The sequence below is a fragment of the Equus asinus genome, chromosome 17, assembly GCF_041296235.1.
Source record: "Equus asinus isolate D_3611 breed Donkey chromosome 17, EquAss-T2T_v2, whole genome shotgun sequence".
Taxonomy (NCBI): Eukaryota; Metazoa; Chordata; class Mammalia; order Perissodactyla; family Equidae; genus Equus; species Equus asinus.
This window is the reverse complement of record NC_091806.1, coordinates 28,608,512-28,631,853: the sequence shown is the minus strand read 5'-3', so window position 1 is coordinate 28,631,853 and position 23,342 is coordinate 28,608,512. Positions and strand designations below refer to the sequence as shown.

The 23,342-nt window shown below is 35.2% G+C and overlaps 1 pseudogene; it reads left to right on the top strand.

Moving 5' to 3' along the window:
• Positions 1–19,603: 19,603 nt before the first annotated feature.
• LOC139040605 (olfactory receptor 10AG1-like) lies at positions 19,604–20,544 on the top strand (annotated as a pseudogene).
• Positions 20,545–23,342: the final 2,798 nt, after the last annotated feature.

Sequence of the window (23,342 nt, the reverse complement as noted above, 5' to 3'; positions counted from 1 at the left end):
ATTGGGTCAGTAAAGAAATAAAATGAGAAATCAAAAAATACCTGGAGACAAAAGAAAGCAAAAATAAGACATGACAAACTTTAGGGAACCAGAAAAAGCAGTACTAAGAGGGAAGTATATAATAATACAGGCCTACCTCATAAAACAAGAAAGATTTCAAATAAGCAATATAACAGTTTATCTAATGGAAAAAGAAGAACAAACAATGCCCAAAATCAGTAGCAGGAAGGAAATAATAAAAACTGGAGTGGAAATAAATGAAATATATATTAAAAAATAGAAAAACATCAATGAAACTCAGAGCTGGTTGTTTCAGATGGTAAATAAAAATGACAAATCTTTATTTAGACTGACCAAGAATAAAACGTAGAAGGCTCAAATAAATAAAATCAGAAATGAAAGGAAAAATCACAATGGACACCACAGAAATACAAAGGATTGTAAGCATATACTATGAAAAGCTATATGCCAACAAATTGGATAACCTAGAAGAAGTGAATAAATTCTTAGAAACATGCAGCCTTTCCAAACTGGATCAAGAAGAAATAGAGAATCTCAATAAACAAATAGCTAGCAAGAAGATCAAAACAGTAATTGAAAACTTACTAAAAAACAGAATTCCAGGACTAGATGGCTTTTCTGGTGAATTCTAAAAAACATTCAAAGAAAACTTGAAACTTATCCTTCTCAAACTATTCCAAAATTTGAAGAGAAGGGGATGCTTCCTAACTTATTTTATGATGCCTGTATTACACTAATACCAAAAACAGAGAAGAACAACACACACACACACACACAAATTACAGTCCAATAACACAGACGAAAATCATGCAAAATTCCTCAAGAGAAGAATAGCAAATAAAATATAACATAACATTAAAAAATTATCCATCATGATCACGTGGGATCTATTCCAGGGATGTGAGGATGATTCAACATGCAGAAATTAATCAATGTGATGCACCACATTAACAAAATGAAGAATAAAAATTACATGATCATCTCAATAGATGCAGAGAAAGCATTTGACAAGATTCAGAATTGATTTATTATAAAAACTCTGAATAATTGAGTATATAAGGAAAATACCTCAACATAATAAAGGCCATATATGACAAACCCACAGCTAACATCATACTAAACAGTGAAAAACAGAAAGCTATCCCCTTAAAGACAGGAAAAAAGACAAGGATGCTGAGTTTCACTACTCTTATTTAACATTGTTGTAAGTTCTAGCCAGAGGCATCAGGCAAGAAAAAGAAATAAAAGGCATCCAAATTGGAAAGGAAGAAGAAAAATTGTCAGTATTTGCAGATGACATGATTTTGTATATTAAAAACCCTAAAGAATCCACCACAAAACTATAAGAAATAATAAATGAATGGAGTAAGGTTGCAGGGTACAAAAGAGAACACTCCACCCATAATGAGCAGAATGCACACTATTCTCATGTGTACATGGAACATTCTCAAAGATAAACCACATGTTTGTAAACAAGGAAAGCCTTATTAAATTAAAAGATGGAAATCATATGAAGCATCTTCCCAGACCATAATTTTATGAAACTAGAAATCAACAACAAGAAAAAAGCTGGAAAGTCACAAATATGTGGAGACTAAACAACATGCTACTGAACAAACAATGGATCAATGAAGAAATTAGAAAAGAAATTTTAAAAATCTAGATAGACATGAGAATGAAAATACACCATACCAAATCATATGTGATGCAGCAAAAGCAGTTCTAAGAGGGAAATTCATAACAATACAGGCCTCCATTAACAGAAAAGAAAAAGCTCAAATGAGTAATCTTAAACTATACCTAATAGAACTAGAAAAAGAAGAACAAACAAAGACTAAAGCCAGCAAAAGGAGGGAAATAATAAAAAACTACAGCAGAAATAAAATTGAAATGAACAAAAAAAAACAATAGAAAGTATCAATGAAACTACATGCTGGTTATTTCAGATGATAAACATATTTGACACACTCTTAGCCAACTCACTAAGAAAAAAAGAGAGAAGAATCAAATAAATAAAATTAGAAATGAGGGAAGAAAAATTACAATAGGTACCACAGAAATGCAAAGGAATATAAGAGGATACTACGAAAAACTATATCTCAACAAAGTGGAGAATCCAGAAGACAAGGATAAACTCCTAGATTCATACAACCTCCCAAAACTGAGTCAAGAAGAAATAGAGAATCTGATTGCAAGTAAAGAGATTGACACAGTAATCAAAAACCTGCCCCCCCAAAAAAGTCCAGGACCAGAGTGCTTCTCTGGAGAATTCTATAAATAATTCAAAGAAAATTTAATGTCTATCCTTCTCAAATTATTCCAAAACGATGGAAGAGATGGAACACTTTTTAACCCATTTTTTGAGTCCAGCATCAACCTCATTCCAAAGCCAGACAAGGACAACACAAAGAAGGAAAATTATAGGCCAATATTGCTGATGAACACAGATGCGAACATCCTAAGCAGAATATTGGCAAATCGAATACAGTAATACATTAAAAGAATCATACATCATGATCAAGTGGAATTTATACCAGGGATGCAGGGATGGTTCAACACCTGCAAATCAATCAATGTGATATACTACATTAACAAAATGAGGAATAAAAACCACATGATCATATCAATAAATGCAAGAAAGCATTTGACAACATCCACTTATGATAAAAACTCTGAAAAAATGGGTATAGAAAGAAAGTACCTCAACATAATAAAGATCATATATGACAAAACCACAGCCAACATCATACTCAATGGTGAAAAACTGAAAGCCCTCCTTCTGAGAGCAGTAACAAGACAAGGGTGCCAACTCTGCCACCCTTATTCAACCTACTACTGGAGGTTTTGGCCAGAGCAATAAGTCAAGAAAAAGGAATAGAAAAGTATCCAAATTTGTAATGAAGAAATGAAACTCTTGATATTTGCAGATGACATGCTTCTATATATAGAAAACCCTAAAGAATCCATCAGAAACCTATTAGAAAGAACAACTAACTACAGGAAAGTTGCAGGGTACAAAATCAACTTACAAAAATCAGTTTCATTTCCAGACTCTAATAATGAACTATCAGAAAGAGGACTCAAAAATACAATCTCATTTACAACTGCAACAAAAAAAGAATAAAATATCTAGGAGTAAACTTAACCAAGGAAGTAAAATACCTATAAGATGAAAACTATAAGACATTATTGAAAGAAATCAATAACATAAAGAAATTAAATCATGTTCCATGCACATGTATTGGAAGAATAAAGATAGTTAAAATGTAAAGCAATCTCCAGATTCAATGCAATCCCAACCATAATCCCAAAGATATTCTTCACAGAAACATGACAAAGAATCTTAAAATTCATATGGGGCAATAAAAGACCACAAGTAGCTAAAGCAATCTTTAGAAAAAAGAGCAAAGCTGGAGACATCACAACCGCTGACTTCAAAATATACTATAGCACTATAGTAATCAAAACAGACTGGTACTGGTACAGAAACAGAAACACAGATCAATGGATCAGAATTGAAAGCCCAGAAATAAAACCAGAAATCTATAGACAGCTGATCTTAGACAAAGCAGTCAAGAACATACAACAGAGAACAGAAAGTCTTTTCAATAAATGATATGGGGAAAAGTGGACAGCCACGTGCAGAAGAATAAAAATAGAACACTGTCTTTTGCCATACACAAAAATTAACTCAAAATCGATTAAAGATTTGAAGGTAAAATGTGAAACCAGAAAACTAGAAGAAAATATATGTAGTACACTCTTTGACATTAGTCGTAGAAACATCTTTTCAAATACCATGTCTACTTGGGCAAGGGAAACAAAAGAAAAATAAACAAATGGAACTAGATAAGACTAAAGAGCTTCTGCAAGGCAAAAGAAACCAGGGACAAAACAAAAGACAATACACCAACTGGGAGAAAATATTTGCAAATCATATATCTGACAAAGGGTTAATGTCTAAAATACATAGAGAACTCACCCACAGGGTTGGCCCTGTGGCTGAGTTGTTAAATCTGTGCACTCTGGGATTGCATAGTGGGATTGCACCACTAGAAGGCGACTAGAATATACAAATATGTACTGTGGGGCTTTGGGGAGAAGAAAAAGAAGAAGGAAAAAAAGGGAAGATTGGCAACAATTGTTAGCTCAGGTGCCTATCTTTAAGAAAACAAGGGAAGATTGGCAACAGTTGTTAGCTCAGGTGCCTATCTTTAAGAAAACAAGGGAAGATTGGCAACAGTTGTTAGCTCAGGTGCCTATCTTTAAGAAAAAAAAAAGGACCCACACAACTCAGCAACAAGTAAACAAAGAACCATATCAAAATATGGGCAGAGGATATGAACAGACATTTTCCAAAGAAGATATACAGATAGCCAATAGGTACATGGAAAGATGTTCAACATCACTAACCATCTGGGAAATGCAGATCAAAACTACAACGAGATGTCACTTTATACCTGTTAGAATGGCTATAATTACAAAGACAAAAAATAACAAATGTTGGAGAGGATATGGAGAAAAGAGAACCCTCCTACACTGCTAGTGGGAATGCAAACTGGTGCAGCCATTATAGAAAATTATGGAGATTTCTCAAAAAATTTAAAATAGGAATATCATATGATCCAGCTACTGGATATTTATCCAAAGAACTTGAACTCAACAATTCAAATAAATTTATGCACGCCTATGTTCATTGCAGCATTATTCACAATAGCCAAGATGTTGAAGCAAACTGAGTGTGCATCAAATGATGAATGGATAAAGAAGATACAATGTATATATAGATATACAATGGGATACTACTCAGCCATGAAAAAGACAAAGCATTCCCACTTGCAACAATGTGGATGGACCTTGGGGTATTATGTTAAGTGAAATAAGCCACACAGAGAAATACAATCACTGCCTGATTGTAGTCATATGTGGAAAATAAACAAATAGATGGGCAAAGAGAAAAGATCAGCGGTTACCAGAGGGGGAGGGAGTTAAGCATAAGAGGTAAAAGGGGCACATATATATATGGTGACTGACAAATAATAATGTACAATTAAAATTTCACAATATTATAATCTATAATGACCTCAATAAAATAAAAAAATGAAAGAATACAATCCCATTTACAATGGCAACAGAAAAGAATAAAATACCTAGGAACAAATTTAACCAAATAGATAAGAACTCTTAAGACATGAAACATAATCTTATATTATATCTCTGATAATGGGTTAGCACTTAACTTTTCTAAGGCTAGTACTGACAACATAACTTATTTATATGACAACACGTCAGTTTACATGGTGAACTATAAAATGTAAATTTACATTGTATTCCTTGCTGGATACAGCACATGGATTTACAGTCATCCAAATTCATTATACTTATACTGTCTTCAAAATTATTTAATGCTATGTTTGAAAAGGAAAAGATATACATTTTGAACTTATTGAAATAGTTACTATTCAAATGATGAGAAAAGTACAAAATGCCATAAGCATGTGGCATAGGAGACATGAAACACTTAATGCTCTGTAAGACTTCAGAAGCCCTGTGAGATTATGACTCCTGAATGCTAATCTATAGCATATTCAAGAGACATGGTAATATCTGTATCTTTATCTATACACACTCACACACACACACACCCCTAGGACCTGAATACAAAAATTTAACATTGAAGGACCGGCCCCATGGCAGAGTGGTTAAGTTTTCATGCTCCGCGTTGGCAGCCCCGCTCATCAGGCCATGCTGATGTGGCATCCCACATAGCACAACTAGAAGTAACTGCAACTAGAAGCAACAAGAATATACAACTATGTACTGGAGGGCTTTGGGAAGAAGAATACAAAAAACAAAAAACAAAAAAAGAGTTGCAACTGATGTTAGCTCAGGTGCCAATCTTAAAAAGAAAAACTTAACATTGAAAGACAAAAGAGACCCATCAAAATGCTAACTTTTGTTCAATTCTCCAGATGTTCCTGATGGGCAGTGGGGTTAGAAACAATAGGTCTAGTGAACAACTTCTCTTTTTATTGATAGACAAATTGAACTTTGGGGTAGTAAAATGATCTGATAATCATTCATATATTTATCTGTTCAAAAGTAGTTTTGAGGGCTGGCCTGATGGCGCAGCTGTTAAGTGTGCACATTCCACTTCGGTGGCCCAGGGTTCTCCGGTTCGGATCCCGGGTGCGGACATGGCACCACTTGGCAGGCCATGCTGTGGTAGGCATCCCACATATAAAGTAGAGGAAGATGGGCAAGCATGTTAGCCAAGGCCAGTCTTCCTCAGCAAAAAGAGGAGGATTGGTGGTAAATGTTAGCTCAGGGCTAATCTTCCTGAAAAAGGAAAAAGAGAAGAAAAGAAAAAAAATACTCAAAAAAATAGTTTTGAGAGCCTTCTAGGTTGGGGAGAAACAGAGAAATAATGTCAGGGACTATAAACACCATTAATAGAAGCACAGCTGAGAAAGGTGATAAAGTAGAATGTTGTAGTATGGATTGGATGTATTTTAGAGGTGGTACAATATATATCTCTATGATGACACAACAACAGAAATAAATCTGAAGTGATGTAACATGACATTAGAATTCCTTTCAGTGACCCATTTGTAAAGATGGGCACACATATATTACCAGACATTTGAGTAAACTTTCTTCTAATGAAGAAGAGAACAAAAGAAACATCTAAACATCTAAAATGAAACTTGGAGACATCCAGTTTCCAACTCCACATGTAAGGAGCTTGGAAGTTTCCAGTCTGTCACCAACAAGTAAAAAGCTGCACAGACTGAAAAATCAACAAATCTTGTTTAATTCTTAAACAGTGAACTTTCATTGCAGAGATGGAAAGGTGAATACAGGGACTCACTCAAGGAGAGAAGAGACTCAGGAGCAGAAACCACCATGAGAACCGGTGCCTGCGTAGGAAACCTGAATTGTAACAAATTGCTTGAGGCTTGGTGTGGACAATTCTGAGAGCTGAAAATTTTAGGGAAACCCAGTTATAGGGTGCTCCCCAAATATTGTGAGATTTACCTTCAGGAGTTTGACCAGGTCCCACAGTAAATATCAAAGAAATATTCCTTATGCTTTCAGCAGGAGGCAAAAGAAAACGTTTTGAAATATGCAGAACATTCTGTTCTTAAGGAAGCCTTCCCTTGGGAGAGACTGGTAAACCAAAGCCTAGCCTTCTGTGGGTATTATCAGAGCCTAACTAACCTGGGAGAATGGACATACCCAACTCCAGCTCATTCTAGCCATCCAGTTTCACCTAAGACGGAAGAAAATGCCTAAGAAGCACTTCTGAAGTTCATAGTCCAGAGACATAGGCTTAGTAATTTTAGTAAAATACAGAGACCTAATTATAAGACTTTAGAATACTTCCACAGCTCCCACACCTCACCACACCATTACAAAAGGCCTATTTACAGCAGTGCTTTTATCCAGTTCATCTGCCCAGAAAAAAAAATGACAATTCATACTAAAAGGCAAAAAACATAGTTTGAAGACACAGAATAAGTTTCATAATCAGACATGGCAGGGTTGTAGGAAGTAATTATCAGACCAGGAATGTTAAACAACTATGATTAATATGTTAAGGATTCTAATGATTAAAGTAGTTAATGTGCAAGAACAGATGGGCAATATAAGAAGAGAGATGGAAATTCTAAGAAAGAACCAAAAGGAAATGCCAGAAGCCAAAAACATTGTAAATGTAAGGAAGAATGCCTTTAGTAGGTTTACTAGTAGACTAGAGATGGCAGAGGAAAGAATCTCTGAACCTGAGGATATATCAATAAAAACTTCAAAAACTGAAAAGCAAAGGGAACAAAGATTGACAAATATCATAACAGAATATCAAAGGACTGTGAGAAAAGGAAAGAAGACATATTTGAAATAATAATAACTTAAAATTTTCCCAAATTGCTGGCAGGCACCAAACCACAGATCCAGGTCCAGAAAGCTCAGAGAACACCAAGCAGGATAAATGCCAAATAAAAACTATACCTAGGAATATCGTGTTCAAACTCTAGAAAATCAAAGATGAAGAAAAAGACCTGAAAGAAGCTAGAGGAAAATAGCACTTCACCAAAGACGAACAAAAACAAGAATTGCATCCAACTGTTCCTCAGAAAACATTCAAGCAAGAAGAGAGTCAAGTGAAATATAAGAGTATAGGAACAAAATATTTGATTGTATGTGCTTATGTATATATATTATGTATATACATGCTTGTGTATGCTTAAATATAAGTGAAATGAATAAGCAGAGTGATAAAAGAGGAGGAAGGAATTACAAAACTAACGTAACCTTGCTATATAGTCCAGCAATTGCATTCGTTGGTATTTACTCAGAGGAGCTGAAAACATATATACATACAAGAACATGCACATGAATATTTATAGCAGCTTTATTCATAATTTTCAAATTTGGAATCAACCAGATGTCCTTCAGTAGGTGAATGGATAAATAAACTGTGGTACATCCAGACGATGGTTTATTATGCAGTGCTAGAAAAAAAGATGAGCTATCAAGTCATGAAAAGAAAAGAGAAGGAAATAAATGCATATTACTAAGTGAAAGAAGCCAATCTAAATGGCTAACTACAATGTGATTTCAACTATATGACATTCTGGAAAAGGCAAAACTATGGAGACAGTAAAATCATCACTGGTTGCCATGGTTTTGGGGATGAGAGCATAATGAGGCAGAGCACAGAGGATTTGGGTGGCAAAAAAAATACTCTGTGTAATACTATAATGATGGATTCATGCCATTAGACATTTTTTCCAAACTCATATAATATACAACATCAAAAGTGAACCCTAAGGTAGCTGATAGACTTTGGGTGATTATGCTGTGTCAATGTAGGCTTGTCAATTGTAAAAAGAATACAACTCTGGTGGGGAATTAATAATGCAGAAGGGTATGCAGGTATGGGAACAAGGGGTATATGAGAAATCTCTATACCTTCCTCTTAATTTTGCTGTGAACCGAAAACCTCTCTAAAGAAAACAAAGTCTTGAATAGAAAAGAAAAATTAAGTAAAACTGAGACAAGAGAGGCAGAAGAAAATTATAGAAACTTCTCATTAATGAGTCCAAAATTTCCCCCAAATACTTCCTAATATAATACTTAAAACAACAACAAACAAATAAAAAAATGAGCAAGGAAAAAAGAGAAATGAAAATAAATAGATGACAATTTCGACAAAATTATATCACAGAAGACCTTTCAACTCCTGGTAAAGAGTTTTGAGCTGTCAAGCCACCCAAAAGCAGCAGAATCTTGTTAGAATCAACACTTTCTCAACAAACACTGGATTAACATGGAAAGGGAAGTATTAACAGGATCTACGTTACTCGGGACCTAGGAATTTTAAAAACTCACCACTACAAAGAGAGGACAATTTACAGAGTGGGAATCTTAGCTCAGTCAAGCTGGGAAAGCGGAAAAGCCCTTACATAATCCAAGTGGCAGGTGAATGACTACCTGCCACCCCCCCCCCCCAACATACACACAACCAGACTCAATTAGAGATTCACAAAGGAACTGTAGGAGACCAAAATTGTTGATGCACTGGGTCACTGAATATCTCAGAAAGATGCAGTACATACTCCCTTCCAAAAGGTCTTCACCTTGAGGAAGAAAATGCTAAGAGATGAATGTCAATGAATAGGGAAGAAACACTGGGAAATAAAGTTTGAAAAAAGGAAGAGGTGTTCTGGAAGATGTAGGTCTTGGCAACATTTAACATCCAAAGTGCAGAATACCACTTTGGAAGTTAAAGTCTATCTAGTTATGAGACTCAAGGAACTCAGGCAGAAAGAAGAGCTTACGAGTTAGGCTTAGCTCTGAGAGTCTAAGAAGTTATATAAAAAGACAATATTTTTAAGGGTTTGAAACCATGTGAGTGATTCTTTGAGCATGAACTTGGAAACACTACCTTGACGTATCTCTAACCTACATATTTACCTCTTTATGAAATTCAAAATGCCCATTGCATTTAAAAATGCAGGGGCTGGATATAAGTGTTAATGTAGACCCTGCCCCGTGGCCAAGTGGTTAAGTTTTCATGCCCCACTTTGTTGGCTCACAGTTCACTGGTTCAGATCCTGGGCGCAGACCTCGCACTGCTCACCAAGCCATGCTGAGGCAGCATCCCACACAGAAGAACTAGAAGGACCTACAACTAGGATATACAACTATGTACTGGGGCTTTGGGGAACTAAAAAAAAAAGAGGAAGATGGGCAACACACGTTATGTCAGGGCCAATCTTTCCTAAAAAAAAACATAAAAGAAAGTTTTAGCACTATATGAAAACAAAATAAAAGGGTTAATGTATTCTAATAGTATGTATATTGCAAATGAATAAAAATAAACAAAAACATTTCAAAAGTTACTAAAATCAGATAAAGTAAAGACTTATAGCAAGCAAACAAATATGGTAATTTAATATCTTTAAATAATATTAATGAAAATTTAAAAGAACAGTTAAAATTTTATCAAAATCATAAAGCATATTGATATATTAAAAATGAGATGGCTAGACATAAGGATTTGAAAAAGTGATTAAGAGAATACAGAAATTAACTAGAAATGAAACGAAGAATTATAAACAAAAAGTTAGTAAAATACAAGAGCGAGTGGTATCTGTTCAAAGTGCAGTTAAAGGAAAGAGATGAGAGAAAGGAGAGAGATGAAGAAAAATCAATTTGAAATAAAGATAATTGAGTTTGAGAGAAACTGACAGATAAATGCTAAGCTATGATTTTTAAAATGTTAACGTGATTAATACTAATATAAAATGATTATTGCAAAAAATTATTTGCTTTCTCAGTAATCGAAGAATCAGTAAAAAGACATTCAAAGAGTGCTTAAGCATCAGGGGCTTACTGAGTTTACTATAAAACGTACTACAAAATAAAGGTTTGTTTCCTTTTTAATTTTGATTGAGGAAACTATACATATAGAAAAGCACTTATATCATAGGCATTCAGCTTGATGAATTTTCACAGTCTGAACATAATGCTATAAATAAGACTAAGACTAAGAAGTAGAATATTGCCAGTACCTCAGATGCTTCTCTTACACTGTCTTCTCATCTCTGTCTCCCCACAAAGAAAATTTCTATTCTGAAGCAGAGACTTATTTATGTAATAGCTAATTTTTAAAGTTAGACTTATTAGATTTAAATATAATGTAATAAAAGTTTAGGCGCCAGTTGTATGAATTTTGTCAAACCCAGACAATTGTATAACTGCAATCAAGTTACAGAACATTTTCATCATTCTAAAAAGTCTGATCATAGCACTTTGTAGTCAATTACCTGCCTTGACCATACAGTTTTGCCAACCACAGGTATGTTCGCCATTTTTATATTTTTGCTTTAATCAGAACATGATGTAAGTGGAATCACATTGTCTGCAACATTTTGAATTTGGCTTCTTCCACTCAGCATGATATATGTGAGATCCATCCATGTACATGAATATGTCAATAGTATTGTTCCTATTAATTGCTAAGTGGTATTGCATTCTAAGGATGTAACACAGTTAGTTTATCCATTCTCTTCTTGATGAGCATTTGGATTGTTTTCACTTTGGGAATATTGGAATCCAGGCCTTTGGGTACACCTATGTTTTCACTTCTCTTGGGTAAACAACAAAGTCAGATTGCAGAGTAATGTGGTCAGTGTACGTTTCACTTCAGAACTAACTTGCAATTTCTGAGTGTGGAGCCTAGGCCTCCATGTATTCTCCATGATTTTTACAAGACTTTCTTATGTGCATATCCAGGTATTAGTCTATTGATTAGTATATGGGATCCCCAAGACAAGACCCTATGCAATTCAAAATTTTTGATCTTTTCCTCTACCAATCCTCTGAAATTGTAATGTTCTGTTATACAGAATAATACAGTTATCTGCATACTGTCCCATCTGTCCTGTCAATGGTTCCTATTCATGTATTCATATCTTATTTCCCCTATTAAACTCTCAATGAGTGTAAATCTATTTCTCTTACCACTTAGAAGCGTAACATTTTAAACTTGTAAAAGCATGGTGATATTTATTAAAGGGTTATAAATTCTGTTGTAGGTTATGCATTCATATTACATTTCACTATGTTCATGTTTACACAATTTTCAGATAATTAAAAAGGTTATATTCCCAGGAAGAGGAATCTGAATTTTAGAGAATTTAAATCATCAATCTAATGGCATATAGCTATTTCGTATCAGATCTTGGAATATGTCCTGTATTATTATATTTCTTTTCCACTGAGAGATCATTTTTTAACCATGGGCCAAAGTGCATTCATATAATAATTTTCATCATGTAATTTACTATTCAGAACCATTCAATTGTTTACTACGAAAAAAAATCATCTTGATACTTTTCTGTTCCAGAAAAGACTTAGTATGTTTTCCTCTTGGAGCATCATTACAACTTTAAAACTCAAGAAGCTGGTATCAGAATACAAATGCATACTATGCATAGAATATCTTAATTGTGTGAACAATTCCTTTTCATTTGTAAAAGGAAAATTTTTTAATAGCTTAAAAAGTACTTTAGAGACTATACCCTTGAATTTGAAACTGGAATAAATGCCTTACTGTTTATATTTAATAGAGAAGATTCTAGTTAACTCAAAGTTCTATTAAAAATTGAATCTTATGCCTTTCAGAAAGCATAGTGGGGAAAATAGTAAGGACTCGACATATTTTGTTCAATAGAGCTATAAATTAGAAGTTTACTTTAATTTCCTTGATGAAAGACAACTGTCAGAATAGGGGCGGTGGAATTAAGAGGTTACATTTAAAGTTGAGAATTCAGCTCATATACATTTAGAGTGATATGGATATATGAGGGCTTAATACTGCCATTTTATGTCTTGTTTTTCTGGTTTTTCTATTTTTACATTTTTTCTTTTCATTTGTATTTCTTACTGCCATTTCATTTTGGTGGTTTTCTGAGGGAGAATTCTCAGTTTTCTCTCTTTTTGTGAATTGTGGCTATCATCTGATTTTTTGCTTAGCAGTTACCATGAGGATTATAGGAAAGATATTGGAGATGAGATCGTCCATTTTCTCAAAACCTCTGATCTCCACTAAACTAAGTAGGTTCCTTCCCTTTCCTCTGACCTTCTCAGTAATTGCAACTACAAATTGTTCTGTTTTTAATTTTGTGAGTTTGTGGCTAAGTTGAAGTGTTTATCATTACTTTTGTTGCTTTCTTTACCTTTATCTATTAAGTTGTACTTGAGTCTTTGTCTTCCTATTCTGGTAGAGAGCTGCAGGTTTCCGATCATGTTTATTTATCCCCTTGCTCAGACTTTCGCAGACCTTCACCTTTTTGTTACTGGTGTGAGGCCATCTTTAATTATTTCTTGTAGCGGAGGTCTAGTTGTGATGAACTCCTTCAGCTTTTGTTTATCTGGGAAAGCTTTTATTTCTCCCTCATATCTGAAGGAAAATCTCTCTGGATAGAGGATTCTTGGCTGAAAGTTTTTGGCTTTTAGTAGTTTGAATATATCATTCCATTCTCTCCTAGCCTGTGGGGTTTTTGCCAAGAAATACGCTGAAAGCCTGATAGGGTTTCCTTTGTAGGTTATTTTCATCTGCCTTGCTGCTCCTAATATTTTTTCTTTATCATTAACCTTTGCCATTTTTACTGGTATATGCCTTGGAGAAGGTCTTTTAGCATTGATGAGGTTGGGTATTCTATTAGCTTTATTTATCTGTAAACCCTGAACCATCCCCAGGTTTGGGACAATCTCGGCAATTATTTCTTAGAGCAAGCTCTCTGCTTCTTTCTCCCTCCCTTCTCCCTCTGCAATACCTATAATCCCTAAGATGCTTTTCTTAATTCAGTGGGATATTTCTCAAAGAATTCCTTCTTATTTTTTTTTTATTAAATCTTAGTTCTGGTCTCCTCCTCCAACTGTATAATGTCTACATTTTAATTCTCTAGAAGATGAATTCTTTCCTCCATAAGAACCATTCTATTTTTGAATGATTATAGATTAATCTTTATTTCATTAATTCTGTTTTTCATATCCAGAATTTCTGCTTGATTTTTTTTTTATAGTTTCAATCTCTTTGGTGAAGAGATTCATTTTATTGCTGAGCTCCTTATATTGTCTTTCTATATTTTCTTGTAAGTTGTTGAGTATCCTTATGATGGCTATTTTGAATTCTCTGTCATTTTGTAAATTTCTGTGTCTTCAGGGTTGACTTCTGGAGATTTGTCACTTTCTGTCTGGTCTGAATTGTTGCTGCAGTTTCTCATGGTGTTTAACAAGCAACTCTTTTGCCAGGGCATTTGTGGTATTCTTAGGATGCAGATTCCACCTGTTTCCTCTAGGCAGAATCAGGAGCACTGTTTATGAACCTACCCTGTCTATTGGAGGCTGTGAGGGTATTATAGGTGCTGGCCCCAGCCTGGGGGGTGTTCAGGTGCGTATGTGGAACTTGCTTGGTGGACAAGTCTTCCCTTCAGGACAGATCTAAGGCCATACTTTGGTGCCTCAGCTGCACTATGAACTCCCCCTTCCTGCCAGGAAAACAATCACCAGTGGGCTATAAGCTGCCACTCCCTCTTCCCACAATCATAGTACACGTTTCCTCTTTGGGAGCTCAGCAGCACTATCAGAGCTCAGGCACGCAGGGCCTGGGCTGTCTTTGTCCCAGTGTGTAGATTTGCTATACAGTCTGTGCTTGAGGTCTGTGGGACTGCTCTGCTTGGCTGGCAGAACTGCCTTGCTGAGAATTGGGTAGGGCTGCTCCTTGTTGCCACAGGGGCCCTATGGACTCCCCCATCCCACCAGGAAGGTGAACCTGAGGAAGATGGAAGCTCCCACACCTTTTCCTACAGCTGCCCAGACACATTCCTTCTTTTGAGGCTCAGCATCCCTATGAGTGATGCTCAGGCCTGGGATGTGTTTTCCCCAGTGCGTAGATCTCCTGCGGTCTCTGTTTATGGACCATGGGGCCAGTGTGCTTGGTGGACTGGGCTTCCTCTCTGGGACCCCAACTAGAACCACTTCTTGGTGGCACAGGGGAATGGTGGGTTCCACCTCCTCACCAGGAGAGCAACAGTGATCACGAGCGAGTGCAAGGGTTATCACTGACTCCTCCTACAGGCACCCTGGTGCATGTTCCCACCTTCAGGATGTTTGCACGCCAGGCTGGAAATCATTCATGTGTATGCAGAGGGCTGCTGGGGGAGATCAGGGAATGCTCATGTATTTCTCTCACTTCCCAGAGGGCCAGTCCATCCACCCTCAAGTGTATAGCTGCATGTGTCTCTCAGGCATCCTGTTGTGCTGCGTGGGCTTCCTCTATTTCTCAGTGAATGTCCATTTAGTTGTAGTTCAAAGAGGAAGAGACATAGGGAACAGCTCACTCTGCCATGTTGCTGATGTCAAAGAGTTCGATAGTATTTTCATAATTACCTACAGGGTTTATGTTACTAATTAATATTAAATATACAAACATAACTGAAGTAGGTAGAGATGATGATATGACCAATATCAAATTCATTCAGAATATTGGCACAAATTCTCCTAATCATTTAGAATTTTCCAGGGAACAGAAGCTTGAGTTTTAAAATAGCAATATTAGAAAATTGTTTTATTTTCCTTGATTAATAAGTACTTAAACATTTAGAAGAAAGGAGAGTAATGTAGATAATTTTGTGAAAGCACACAGAGTAAATATTTGCTCTTTCTACTTGCTTATCTATTTAGAATACTGCACATGTCTTCCATGTTTCATGTTACATATGAAAATTTATTTCAAAAAGTTGGGGTTTTATCAATAGACATTGTATTTTACTTAACAGTGGAAGTCATTATATTCAAATAATGAGCGAACTTACTTAAATTACATGTTGCCATTGTTAAAAGTGATACATAAAACTTTGATTCTTTTTGTTCTCTCCTGTGTTGATTCTTCTATGACTTTTAAGAGTAATGATTTCATTTAGAATTTGTCTACTGCTTTAGTTCATTGCAGAATCAAATACCAAGCAGCATATTAGGTGCACTGTAATCTTTTGGATCTACTTTGATCCCAAGGAAGAAAAATAGTTACAGCGCCTACTTTGCAGATCAATTTGTGTCAGTAAAAGAAAAAGACAAAAGGAATTGGCCAATTGCAGCACAAAGACCTAAACTGTGATATATAATGTAGGTGGTAGAGCCCACAGGATAAAGGTAATAGTACAAAAGAACAACATTGACAGAGACTTCATGGAGAATTTGCAACTTGAGAGTAGAATTGTTTGGGATTTTATAACATTTAATAATTGCTTTAAAATCTCAGTCCTTTTCTGTAATAATCATGTGACACAAAGAAAAGTTACTCTCAGAGTATTTTTTCAAGTTGTGTAGAACTCAGTAAAATTCAGAGGAATAAAACAGTTTTTAATAATAATAACAATAATAATAATAACTGGCACTTACATAGACTTTTATAAATGACAGGGCTTCTTCTAGTTGTTTTACATATATTAAATTAGTTAATTCATGTAATAACGCAAAGCATTGGAACAAAAGCTGGCCCACTTTTGGCTGAGAGCAATTTGGTACTCAGGATTGAGTAACCCACATGAGGTCACACAACTAGCAGGTGGTGGGGCAATAATTCAATTCCATACACCTGGGGAGGACTGTGCTCCTTACCCATGATTTTATGTCAACGCTAAGTTTTGTGGACAATGTTCAATCCCACCAGGATAGAGAGATGAAAGACAGGCTGGCACTAGTTGTCAGCCAAGAGATGCCCAGAGTGAAATATCCAAGGAGGTGCTCACATGCAGATCTGTACAAGTACAGGATCAGACCTGAACATGAATGAGTGCCTCAAATTTTACTCTCTAAGGGTCTCACTATCCTCTCTCTAGTCCTGGCCTTGATCAAAGAGGAGAATGGAAAAAAGTGATTACTAACAAGGGGACTCAATAACTCTGTTAAATACAATTTTGCTAGGCAATGTGCTATAACCCTGGAGAGTCAAAAGAACATAATTACAGCTATATAATCCGAACTAACAAGTAATCAGTCTAAATTTGATAGGCGATAATTTTATTAATAACATATCATTCAATTATCATAAATGAAGTAAAAGTGAGAAAGTTTATATGTTTACTTAATGTCACAGGAATAATACATCAAGGAAAAGGGATTCAAACCTAAAAAAACAAAAAAGGCACTGGCTTGCAATCACAAACCTACGATCAGTTGGTCAAATGATCCACCTTTAGTGAGTTTCAATACCTTTATCTCTAAATAATAGGGAGGCTAGAAATGGTTACTGAAAGTAGTTTTTTGAAAAACAACAAAGATGGTGGGGGTGCACACAGAACAGAGGGTAAAACGAAACAGCTGACATCTTCTCTCCCTCTGCCCGCACACCTGCACATAGGTAATGAACACACTCCAGGCTGTCCCTGTTTTCCCAGGCTTAACCTCATTTAGTGTTTCTATCTGAATCAGAGTTCTCAATTTTTCTGGATAATACCCTCTTATGTTTTCCGCTTAGTATCTTACCAAAAGATATTTGCTTAACTCCTATGTACACAATAACAATCCTAACATTTTTTTAATTGTCTAATAATGTGAAGTTAATAATAAAGACGTTTATGCTCAAGATCAACAAGCAATGACACAGGAATGAAGTATTGAAATAGGTAGTCGAAAATGTATGTGAAAAGACTCTTTATGATATAGTGCTACTGAATGAGAAAATGCATTCAGAAGTACAATATGATTGTCAAGAGGTGCAGTTAATTAAATGTAAGATCATTGGATAAAGCTCTGGGTCTGTCTCCACACTTGCCAGTGTTATAGAGCCTGTGCTGAGTATAGTATAGTTTGTTTATCCTGGGCTATGTTCAGAAAGTATAATGGAATAGCCTTAAAGGAAATTTCTTTTGCTTTTGCAGTTTAGACCCATAGGATCTAAACTGAGAAAGTGGGAAATGTATAAATAGTAGCATTCTTGAATTAAATAGAACTGCAGTGATTATGAAAGCCAGTCTGGACATCCTGATATAATTTGGAGACTAGGCAGTGTCAAAGAAGGTAAAGTGAATAGCATGTGATAAACTTACTCTTTCCACAGAAGAAAATCTGGCTAAGTGAATGGAATTTGTTCTCTTGGATATTGCTGATGTTCCCTATCTCCGGTCCTTTCTATTTGGATTGTTGTTATCATTATCTTGATGGTCAATGGCACCATATTTTTATTTACAAAACTGGACTCTACTCTCCAGATCCCCACGTATTTTTTACCTGGCAATTTTTCCTTCTCGGAAACCTGTTATGTATCAGTAAACCTACATAGAATGTTGATAAATCTTGGAACACAATTAGAACATGTTTTTTTAGTTTTGTCATGCAAATATGTGAGTCTCTGTTTTTTCTTTCATAATATAATATGAGGGCATTAACATAGTTCAAGAAGATTATTTCAGTGTAGATGAGAAATTGTTACTGACTAATACAATGGCAGCTCAGTTAAAATCATTTTTATCTTCTGTTTTCCCAGAAGTATTTAATGTTATAATATATTAATTGCCTTTCTTGTTTAAATTCCAATATATTCCAACTATATCTCAATACATGAGAAAATTATGATTCTCTGTAGATCTCATTAATTATCACAACCAAACTATACTTGCTGACATACTCTCTAGCTAAAATATATATTCTCTGCTTTTGGTATTTTTGACAACTGCCTGATAAGCATATTTAATAATAATTCATAGTTTTCAATATTTATTATCACGTGTTTAATCTCAGATTTATTAAATAATATTGTTTTTAAAGAAAACCACCAATGGCAGGTAGCAAGAAACTTGAGGAGAGACTTACTAGGCAGAGTTTCAGAAATCATATCATCAATGTAATTCCTACAACTTTTTCATTACTAATTAAATAACCAATATGTCAGAAAACATATAACAAACATCTGCTACATGTTTGTATAAGATAAATAAAAGATGTTGCATTATAAAGCCTGATAACAATGATGTTTATTTCATTTTGATAGATAATTACAACTAGAATGGATTTGAAAAAGCACATGCACAAATAGTAAGAGCTATAGCTGTGCCATATGAAAGGGGGGCCATACATACTTTCTACTTGTGAAATGCTTCATGGAAGAGTTGAGAAATTAGGTAAAAATACAGGTCAAAATTTGGTGGTGACCAACCACTGAGAAAATGTGATATAAATGTTTCTGCCTCAGGATTTTGTTTGTTAGTATGAGGAGTAAAATGGACTAACTTTGCTCGGCACACAGACAAAAAATAAAAATGAATAATTCTCAAATACACCACTTAAATTCAAAATCAAACCTAGTATTAGATATTAAATATGTTAATAATTTAGAATTTAGGATACATTCTCCATTAGACTTCAGTTATGTTCTTTGAGCTCAGGATATAAAATGCTAGAAATTAATGGAGAACAGAAAACTTATGTGCTAATTCCCTTAAATCTTTTTAGTCTATGCATTGGAAAACAGGTCAAAAAATATAAATGGTGAACTACGCTATTTTCACAGATGGAACACCTGAAAAACCCAGCATGCGTAAATCTCACTTCAATGATGAGACTTGTTTTTTTGGGATTTTCTTACATTCCCAATCTCCAAATGGTTCTTTTTGTGGTATTTTTCTTTGTTTATGTAATCTTTGTGCTGGGAAATGGCATCATTATTGTCATAATCAGGGTTGACCAGGCTCTCTGGACTCCTATGTATTTTTTCCTCTGTAACTTTTCCTTCTTGGAAATCTCTTATATATATGTCACTCTTCCTAAAATGTTCATAAACATTTGGACTAAGAAATAAACATTTCTTTGTGTGCCTGTGCAACACAAATGAGTTTTGTCCTTATGTCTGGAAATATGGAGTGCCTCCTTCTTACAATGATGGCCTATATCCATTACATGGCCATTTGCAACCGTCTGCACTATCCTTTAGTCATGAACCACAAGATCTGTGTCCAGCTGGTGGCTGCCTCCTGGATCACTGGAGTTCCAGTTGAAATAGGGCAGAGATGCCAGATTTTCTCTCTGTCCTTTTGTAGATCCAACCAAATTAATCACTTCTGTGACATGTCACCAATACTCAAGCTGGCCTGCGGGGAAACTTTTCTGAATGAGATATTGGTCTTTACCACTGCTATGCTGTTTCCTATGATCCCTTTTTTATTGATACATGACTCCTAAAGTAAAATCATTTCTGCCATCCTGAATTTGCCATCTGCAACAGGACGAGACAAAGCCTTCTCCACCTGCTCTTTTCAGATCATAGTTGTGGCTTTATCCTTTGGATCTGGAATCATTACATATTTATGACCCAAATCCAAACGGTCTTCCAAAACAGATGATTTTTTCTATACCACTGTCATCTTAATGTTTAATCCCATGATATAAACTCTGAGAAATAAGGAAGTCAGGATGATCTTGAGAAAATTACTGCCTTCATGTTTAATGTATTAGCTGCTAATTTGAATTCATTTTCTGTTTTCCTATTTAATCCTATCATTGCATAATTGAAAATTAATATTTAGCTTGCGTTGCTACCTTATTACAGATTGATTACCTTTACTCATCCCTGAGCTTGTTGTTTTATGCTGGACATTTCTGGTATCAGAATTATATCCATAGGGCTGTCTTGCAGATAAGAAACTAAATATCCAGGCAATATCATATTCAGTGTATCAGTCTATTTCTCCCAGAAGTTTACTAGTGATTTGGGACTTTTTATGGAAAAATTTAGTATTTATTATCTAATAATTGGCATCATATGCTTTTTTCCCCCTAAAACCCACAGTAAATATTTTTGATACTTTTCCCTTTGTGTAACTTTTATTTATTGCTTTTTATGTTCATAAAGTTATTAGATACTAACAGGTATGTATCATATATGGTAAGCATTTGGAGAATATTTGTTAAACTTATATGTGATTATAATTTTAGAAATTTTACCATTCAGCAAACTGAGTTTGCCTCTTTATGATTTAGAGACCACTAAGGAAAGATTAAAAATAGAAACTCCACATAATGATACTTAGAAATGGTGGTATGGTAAAGAATCTTTTACCCTTTGCTTCTACATTCTTGATATTTGTCTCTTTCATTTGTGTCTGCTCTAATTTTTGATGATTAAAGCACTGAATCAGGCTGTTGAAACAACGTGGATATTTATGGGACTGTGTAAGACTAAAGGACCCTCTTCAGTATGCATTACAATTGCAGAAGTTAAAAGATTTTCCAGCTACCATTGTAAAATGCCTTTGTGTGAAAACATTTCAGAATGGAAGTAAAGCCCAAGACGATTCTTTGGTTTTCAAAGGGACATTTGTGGGACTCTGTGACCTTTCTCACAGTATCAAGCTAAAAACTACTTTGGAGAATTTTTTTAAATAAAAGGCTTCAAACGTTTCCACCTGTGCCATATTTTCACAATTAACAAATACTCTTTTGGAAATGTTACAAGGACCAGTATGGCAGAAAACGTTGTTTGAAATATGTTTTCCAAGAAAAATGGGGTGTCAGGTTTGGCTGCTAATTTAGAGGATGCAAAAATGTTTGATTTGATCTACGCATTGGCTGTTTTATCAGATCTAGTGAGGGTGAACTAAAGAGAAGGAAATTTTAAGCCCTATAAATGAAATTCTCAAAATAGAATTAACTGATTAAATTAATATTGGGCCTTTGCTCCTTAAAGTTGTGAGGTTGAATAATAGATGATGGGGAATAATTTTTAGGGAATCAAAACTCAAGTAGAAGCTTGGGCAGATAGCCTAGAATGACTTTATTGATGTTCTACATATATAGGAAACAACATATCAAAAGTCTTCGTGTATTCCAGTGTGTCTACTTAAATTCTCCTCATTCCCTTCCATTTTTAGTCACTCTACATCACATCTTCTCTTATATCCCCAATGACTGATGCCAAACATTATTTTTCAAATACAATATTTTCAGAGTCAATGGACAGTCTTTAAATATGGTGACATAGGAGACTCCTGAATGCTTCTTCTCCCATGAACATATCAAATGAACAGCTATAAGGAAGCCTCAGACATACTTTTGCCATAACTCCCACCCCACAGCACAGTGACATACAATTGGGAAAGAACACTTAGCTCCCAGCTTCTCCCTCAGGAGTGGAGGGTTTTAACCCCACATCTAGTGCCCTATCTTTTAAGATTCCCACCAGAGTGACAGGCCTCCAAATTCACTAACTCTGAAAGCCAATGGATATTGCACCCATGAGAACCACGAGAGTGTAGCAAGCAAAAAATTAGTTATTAAGGAAAGCCAACACTAGCTGTAGTTAATACGCTAGGGCTTACAGCAGAGATAGAGGGCAGACAAGCCCATCTCTTTGTCTTTTTCTGTAAGCTTTCTATTTGCATAGTTTAAAAGCTGCTGCCTGAAAGTGAGGCTTCAAATTTAGCACTCATCTAGGGGCAGACTGGGATGGTACCTGGAGACGAGGAAAGTCTGCAGATGTCTCACCCACTCTCTCACTCCTGCCCACCCCAAGTCACCAATATCTCCTTGGAAGGAGGTTGTAAACATGTTTGCACTCCAGTTTTTGTGGCTACCACCTGAGGAAAATATCGCCAAATCACCTGACTCTGATAGCCAACAGGATTTACATTCAGGAATGACACAGAAGATTGTAATCATGTCAACCATCACAATGATATGAAGCTAGAAATAAATTAGAAGGAGAAAACTGAAAAATTCACAAATATGTGGAGATTAAACAACATGCTCCTAAACAACCAATGGTAGCAGAAGAAATTAAGAGAGAATTCAAAAAATACCTCGAGATAAATAAAAATAGAAACATGACATACCAAATTTAGGGGATGCAGGAAAAGCAGTTCTAAGAGGGAAGCTTATAATGAAAAGTGTGTACATTAAGAAAAAAAAAAAAGAGACAACTTTGTACCACAAGGAAATAGAAAAAGAGGAACAAAGTAAGCCAAAATTTAGTAGAAGGGAGGAAATAACAAAGATCAGAGCTGAAATAAATGAAATAGAGACTAAAACAACAATGGAAAAGATAAATTAAGAGCTTATTCTTTGAAAAGATAAATAAAATAGAAAAATCTTTAACTAGAGCTACCAAGAAAAAAAGAGAAGGATCTCAAATGAATAATATTATAAATGAAAGAAGGGACATCACGAATACAAATATGAAGGATCATAAGAGACTCCTATGAACAATTACACGTTGAAAATTGTGTAACTTAGAAGAAATTGATAAATTCCTATAA